The sequence below is a fragment of the Sinocyclocheilus grahami genome, unplaced genomic scaffold (genome assembly GCF_001515645.1).
Source record: "Sinocyclocheilus grahami isolate Dianchi unplaced genomic scaffold, SAMN03320097.WGS_v1.1 scaffold345.1, whole genome shotgun sequence".
Classification (NCBI taxonomy): Eukaryota; Metazoa; Chordata; class Actinopteri; order Cypriniformes; family Cyprinidae; genus Sinocyclocheilus; species Sinocyclocheilus grahami.
In genome coordinates this window covers 178,758-186,823 of record NW_015505524.1, presented here as the reverse complement: position 1 = coordinate 186,823, position 8,066 = coordinate 178,758, and the positions used below count along the sequence as shown (strand labels likewise).

General features: G+C 37.4%; 1 protein-coding gene across 1 annotated transcript in view; it reads left to right on the top strand.

Moving 5' to 3' along the window:
• Positions 1-826: 826 nt before the first annotated feature.
• LOC107548264 (vinexin-like) overlaps positions 827-8,066 on the top strand; it is a 64,470-nt gene continuing 57,230 nt past the window's right edge. The window contains exon 1 of the mRNA XM_016228897.1: positions 827-1,186. The gene's annotated coding sequence lies outside the window, so the exon portion shown is untranslated. The remainder of the gene's footprint in view (positions 1,187-8,066) is intronic.

The window sequence follows — 8,066 nt, the reverse complement described above, 5'->3', positions numbered from 1 at the left end:
GTTTCTTAAGCAGTAAATCAGCATATTAGAATGATTTCTGAAGGATCGTGTGACACTGAAGACTGGAGTAATGATGCTGAAAATTCAGCTTTGATCACAGGAATAAATTACCGTTTAAAATATATTCACATAGAAATCAGTTATTTTAAATTGTAATAATATTTCACAGTATTACTGTTTTTACTGTATTTTTGATCAAATAAACGCAGCCTTGGTGAGAATAAGAAACTTCTTTCAAAAACTAAAACAAAAATCTTACTGATCCTAAACTTTTGAACAATACTTTATATTATATATTATTTATGAATATACCATAAAATCACAGAATTGAAGCTTTATGGTTTTTCGATTATTAGTATATTTTTATTTATTTATTTTACATAGGCAAGTAAATGATGGCAGAATTTTCATTTTTGGGTGATCTGTCCCTTTAAGGATAAACACTTTAGGGGCTTTGTGAAATCTCAAGGTGCCAGTAGTTTGAGACCCCTGCTTTAAATCTTACACTTTCTTGACAGATCTCAGAATAGGACATGTTTCTCAATTCAAGTCCTCTGCCTAGGTTTATTTGTCAGTGATTTGTTGTTAAAATATTTCTCAAGCCTGAGTCACTGCTGTCCTCCTCTGGTTGGCCATGTATGGCCAGACACGCATAAGCAGTGGCTCGTATAAAAACAGTGGGGTGGGAACTCAGGGAGGACAGAGTGAAATGAGAGGAGGAACATCAGGAGTTGGATGTGGTTTAGTCTTTGAATTCGCCAGTCTTTAACCCCATGCTGTGAAATATCACCTTATGGCCACAAAAGGCTGACTGCCTATTCAAATGCCCTTTAGTAAAGGCAGCCAAAAGTGAGCCGGGCCTCTGCACACAGTCTGTACGACCATAGCAACCCTTGTCAACCAGGAAGTCCTGTAGTGGTGGAGCGAGTAAGAGAGAGAGAGTGAGAGTGCATGTGTCTGTCAGAATGTGAGAGGGACTTAACAGAGGTGAAGCAGATGGGAGGAAAAACCAGTGTAGAGAGAAAAAACTGACTGAAAGCGGACAGAGAGAGGGAAGAAAGAACAGAAAGAGCAGGTTGGACCTGAAAGATTATTTTATACGAAGCAGACCAAGCAGCTCTTTGGGAATTGTGTGTGTCGTCTTGAGAAATCTGTGTGTCACACACTTACACACCCACACAAACCGGTGAGTTGATTCGTTTTTTCCTTTTGACAGACTTTTAGTGTGAGTTTACTTCTGTAAAACAGCCAAATGATCACGTACAGCGACTCATTTATTGATGCAGTTATTCTGTTTGGCAGGGTTGTGTTAAAGCGGTAGCCCGCAGTCTGTCTGAAGTTGATTCTTAACTCTCTTTGAAGGATCAAGGGTCTTTGGTGGGATTTGGGAAGTTTTCAAAGCAGCGGGAAAGAGCATTAATGCTGCAGAAAAGCCAAAATCTGGAGTCCCATATGGTGTTCTGCTTTCTTATTTCTATGTTTATTTTAAAAGTCATTTGGTTTTGAGTGGCTGGACTTCATTGGGACAGTTAGTTGTTGTTTTGCCTGTACTGAATTTGCCTGTTTAGAGTCGTGAGTTTTGTTTGACATTTGATTTTTATAGTCTGACCTCAAATTCATTTGGTTCATGTACAGAGGGTATTACTTTATGATTTAAGATCCACAGGACAAAAACAAATATTTTAACTCTGTTTGATATCATGATTGAATGTTTTTATTGTACTTTTCAGATAAACTAAATAAAAAAGTGGTTTATGTAATTAAAATTATGATTTAAAGAAGTCATCATTCATTTTTTGAGGCATTTTATAAGTGATGTTGACTAGGGATGCATCAATAAGACAGGGTGAAACTGCTAAAGGGGGAGCTTATAAAATATATAATATACTATTTTGTTGAATGAATGAAAAATAAAGTATTAAATAAAATGAATTGCATTCTTATAATGTACAGTTTAAAAATTGGATTATCATTCCGAGATCTGCTCAAAATTACATTTAACAGTGGTTCTAAATTATTATTATTATTTTAAAAATTAACCTGGGCATGATTCATCTTATTATGAAAGATTAATCCATGCATAACTGAGATATTGTGGTACCAGTATACTTTGTATCCCATAGATATATGCAATATGATATCAAGATATCAAGCTAATATCAAGAATGATAAGAGGTCAAACTGCTCACATATTCTCATAGCTAATGCTAGTTAGGTTTAGGGTTAGATGTTTTCCCAGAGTGCTCCTCTAGTCAATGACTGACAGCTTAATCTCATTGAATATGACCTGCATTTTTACACATCTGTCTGGGTGTTTCCCACCGTTTTAAGGCAAATGAGAGCAGACTTCATTGTCAGCTCCAATAGTGTTCCAGTGACAAAAGCATGGAGCAGGTCAGTGTGTGACAGACCAAAGGCTCTCCTGTCAGGTCCATCAGAAAGACCTCAGCAGCACACACTGATCTCTCTGAGAATATTCTCACATGGTATGTGTGTGCACAAGTGCTTTAGTGCCCATTACATAAGCATGACATATTATGGTGGCCCTCATAGTATGGGGCATTTCCCAGCCTCTGATCTACAATGCATATACATAAGGGTACAAAAAAGGTCATTTTCTTTACACAGAGACATCTTGCTGATTAAAATCCTCTTCAACAGGTTCATACAGGTGTTCCACTGCCTCCACACTTTGTAGAGTGCTGTTGATTTTGGATGGTCTATGTTGAGGAGCCTATTTTGGCTCATGGCTATCAAATTGTTTGTGGGATGACCATACATGGTGATCAGATGGACCTGCTGCTGATTAATGTATCATGTAATAATGGGAGATTGTAAACAGATGCACAGCAGAGCCTTTTATGGCGCCCGCTCGCATTCATCAAAAGGTCGAGCACAACAGTCCTGTATAAGAGAGAGATGAGAGAAGTTAGCAGTGAAACAGATGAGGGGGATTTTGAAGGACTTATTGCACTTTGCTTTGTTCTGCTGTTTTTGTTATTTGTAATTTAAAAATACATTCTCTTATTCCACTATAACATGCAGAGACAACTATAAGAAAGCCATTAGTAGGTTGATTCCCCTGTAAAGTGTAATTTAAGAAATCTTTCTCACAATATCGCCTCAGAGTTTGATGTGCAGGTGTTTGTCCTCCATCTGTGGCGTGGGTTGTCTCAGTTTGGTTCAGCAGGACTGTTTGTTTGGACGTATCTATACATTGCTGTTTGTTTGAGCATCCGACCAGCCTGACACAGCAACAGCTCGGCCAATGAAGTGAGTTTGGGGCGGGGCTACCTATTTGTTCAACCAGTGGCAGAAGGGGGGAGTGTTCAGGAAACCAGTTCGAAAATAACCATTATTTTTGCAAATATTTTTTTCACGCAGATATGACACTTCCCGCTTTAATTATTTGTCAATATAATTTTCTCTCTGTGTCTCTGTGTTTCTAAAGCCCAAAGTATATGTCCTACCGAGAAGAAGGGGGGAGTGTTCAGTAAAACCTATTTGAAAACAATCATTATTTTTGTAATTATGTTTCGCACAGAAATGATACTTTTCCGTTTAAATGTTTGTCTGCATTTTCTCTGTTTCTGACTGTGTTCTTTGTCTTTGTTTATATGCTTCAGTTTTGATGCGAATGCTAGTGAATGCGTGCAGATGAGTGCATAGCCTTTCAAACTATAATTTAATAGCGTGCATGAACACATGCACTTGACAAATGCGCTAGAAAGATACATTTTTGTCCAGTGTCTGTGCTGTTTCTCTCCAGAAGTTATGACTGATGAAATATCTTTGTGCTTGTTTAAAGCTCCTCACACAAGCACTTGTCAATGTGGCCATCTGTTGTTGTTGCGTCTCCAGTAGTTTGTTGTAGTAGTTGTTCTGTGCCTCATCTGTTTCTTTTTTTAAAGGTCCCGTGGCATGAAAATGTCACTTTATGAGGTTTTTTAACATTAATATGAGTTCTCCTAGCCTGCCTATGGTCCCCCAGTGGCTAGAAATGGCGATAGGTGTAAACCGAGCCCTGGGTATCCTGCTTTGCCTTTGAGAAAATGAAAGCTCAGATGGCCCAATCTGGAATCTTCCCTTTATGTCGTCATACGGGGAAAGGTGACCTCCCCTTTCTCTGCTTTGCCCACCCAGAGAATTTGGCCCACCCATGAGAAAATGAGCTACTACCGTGCGAGGCGAGCGCAATATTTTTTTTACCTCGAGAGACATCATGGCTTGCAAACGAGCGAAGCATGGCAGTTGCGCCGCCTCTCTCCTCCTCATTAGCATTTAAAGCTACAGACACAAAAATGGCACATCCTAAGGAAAGCTCATTGTGGGACAGGCTCGTAATGGCTGAAATTCTGCACCAAGGCTGAATTTCGGGAAAGAGACTTCAGATACAGTACTAGGGACCACTTAGGCCTATATAAAAGCATCTAAAAAGCAGCATGTCATGGGACCTTTAAGTGCGAAACAACAAGCCAGGCCAGTGTTGCCACCTTGTAGACAAACTAATTAGTGCAAAAAAGTTCAAGGCACACTTGCAAGCTGAGCATACATTACATGCATGGTTAGAAAAATTCAGTAGACAATTGGGACCAAAGTCTTGGATGCTATGTTTTCACTTTGATCTAATCGGTGGTTGACGTCACACAGTGTGTGATTGTTTTTTACCCAAGATCTCACTGGGATCATATCATCCAGTCAGACAAGCAAAAATGGTAAAGGACTGTAAAAATCATACAGTGTGGCCCTCGAGTAAGTGATTTGATCTAGACATGATGTCAAATCTTTTGGCTCAGTCTCACCTTATACTGTGCTTTGTCTATCTACTCGCTTTTATCTCTTTATCACTTTCGCTTTTTATCTCTTTAATGCTTTAACAGCACAGAAACAGAAAAGCTCTCTCAGCAATTTATCTTCAATTGATAAACAAAGTGGCAAAAGATTGATGTGACTCATTCAGATGTTATCAGACAATGGAGATGATTGCTGATCAACTATATATGAGGATTAATACAACCTATTCTAATTTGCCTTTATGACATACAGTATGAAATACGTAATTCATATGTAATTCAATGAAATATATTGTTCATTCACCAAAACAACTTACAGTAGGTGGTTGAATTTCATTCATTGCAGATAAAATATCATACAAAATATCATCTGCAAATGACTTTTAACCTTCTGTACTGAAGTTTCTTATATAATGCAAAGACATCGATTGATATTTAAGTTTGTCTTAAGTGTCCAAATAGGTTTTGGGGCAACTGAATATGTGTTCAAAATACTGATTAATGGATGTGACTCTAGTGTAAACGTATACACTGAATAAAGAAGCACAGGTAGTTATTTATCTTGAAAGTATACTATATAATGTATCTGCTGATATATTTATATAAACTACATGATGGAATGGTCATCTTCTCCAGAGCAACAAACAAACTGCCCACGCTCAGGACATTTTCCAAATGCCTTTGTGAAAATGAATGGAGATGCAGGACAGAGTTAATCTGATCACATGCTGGGGAATAGTGTGCAAATGCTCTTATTGGACAGTTGGGATTCACCAATATGGTAAAAAATGTGCTGAGTTTGAGACACACTTCTTAGCAAAGGCCTACACATGGTTTCAGTGACTCGCGGATATTCAGTAAGTCTGTTAATGATTGAACGGACACTTTTAAAGACTCCAAAGAAGTTATACATATCTGCATATTCAATGTGACCCCTCACTTTGGTGTCTTTCCCATAAGAACAATAAAGAATGGTGATTGTTTGGCCATAGTCACCATCACCTGAGTTTTGAGGTGAAAATATGACCAAAGAGAGTATGATTTCAGGAATCCTGTCTGGATCTTTTGAGTGTCATATAGTCACAGCAGTTGATTCACGAATCAAATCTATGTTTAGTCATTTTCGTGTGTTTTACCCCCACATGTATGTCATTTGATTCATTGAAGGGTTTCTCACTCTGAAGAATGAACTTGCTATTGTTATAGAGGTCAACCGGACGAATTTGACAAGTTTTTGTCTCTGGATTTTGACACAGGAACAATGAAATCTTCTAAGTACAGTTCTGTCTTCGGCTCAACTATTGTGGCTATTGATAAAAGCTCTGTGCGTAGTTAAACCCATCTTGAAAAGCAGAACCGTTTAGCCTCAAACTGACCTGTGCCTCTTTTGACCTTTGATCTTTGGACAATGATCCAAACTGCTGTCAACAAGACAAATGAATCACCATTCCATTCCTTCACTGATAATAATGCCAGTGGCTTGCATGTTCAACATGCTTTACTGAAAATAATAATATTCTTAATCAGTATTTCCCCAGTAAAATATATCTAAACATCCTTAAGATGGCTTAACAAGCAAAATTATGTAATATGTGGATTTTACAGCCTCAAATTTTTACACTGCACTTAAGTACAATGTGACTTTTAGACATTGATATTATAATATTTTCAGGTACAGTTTTTTTTAAATATAATTTTAAGATTTGTAGTACACTAAAATATTGTAGTTAATTAAGCACACTTAAAAAAAAAAGTGGATATACATATTTAGATATTTTAATTGGAAAACAAAATAAAAACACGTTAAGACTTTTGTTTATCAGGATCAGACTCTTTGCTGACTACTCAAATTTTAATTATTCTCTGGTTCGTAGATGTGCTGAAACAAGTAGCTTTAAACACGCAGGCCGTGGTCACTATAAACTAATTACAGATTGTCTTTATCTTATCAAATGCAATCATGTGTACGTGTTCATGTGTGTGCCAAATCAAACTGTCACTTCACAGCTGTCACGAGCACCGTTGCACTAGCAGTCATTATTAGGCCTGAGTGATGTGTCTCCTGCAGTATATTCAGTTCACACTGACCAAAAACTCATAATGTCTTGATAACAAATAAATTGGCATATTTAAGGCAAGGCAAGGCAAATTTTATTTATAGAGCACAAGTTTAACACAACCGTAGTTGATCCAAAGTGCTTTACAATAAAAATAACTGAATTTAAAAGAGAAAAGGAAAGAAGACAATGGAAAATAAAACAAGTATCAAAAACAATTAAATGAAAATGAATAAAACACCAATTAAACTATTCAAAGTACATACACAGCATCACTCAAATGCTATAGAGTAAAAATAAGTCTTTAAGATAGATTTAAAAGCATCCAATGATGGAGAAGCTCTGATGTTCAAAGGTAGACTGTTCCACAGCTTTGGGGCAACTACTGAGAAAGCGCGATCACCTTTTGTTTCACAACCCGAACGGGGGACAGATAAAAGTAACTGATCACTAGATCTTTAATGACCTAGAGGCTGTATATGACCTAATGAGATCACAGATATAATCCGGGGCAGAATTATTCAATGCCTTGTATGCAAAAAGAAGGATCTTAAAGTCGACTCTAAGTTTTATAGGAAGCCAGTGCAATGAGGCAAGGACAGGGGAGATATGATCCCTTTTCTTAGTTCCTGTTAAGAATCTGGCTGCTGCATTTTAAACCATCTGTAACCGAGACAGTGTAGATTGAGGTAGGCCAATGTACAAAGAGTTACAGTAATCCAATCGAGAAGAAATTAATGCATGAATTACAATTTCAAGGTCTTTACTAGAAAGAAAGTGTTTCACCTTAGCCACTGATCTGAGATGAAAAAAGCTACTCTTTACAACTGCATTTACATGCTTGTCAAATTGGAGAAGAGGATCAAAATGGACTCCAAGATTTTTTGCATAATTGTGTAGGTTATTACTTAGAAAACCTAACTGTGTTTTAATGGAGTTGTTAGTAGCAGCAGGGTCCAGTAGAAGCATTTCGGTTTTATTTTCATTCAATTGCAGAGTTTTTTGTCATCCAGGTCTTGACTTCATTAAGGCATAAGAAAAGATGATCTAATGAAAAGTCATTTCCTGGTTTGACTGGAAGATATAGTTGGAGGTCAGCAGCGTAACAATGATCATTAATATTATGTTTCTGGAGTATTGATCCCAAGGGGAGTATGTAAAGGGAAAACAAAAGAAGGCCAAGAATGGATCCCTGAGGAACACCACAATGGATAGG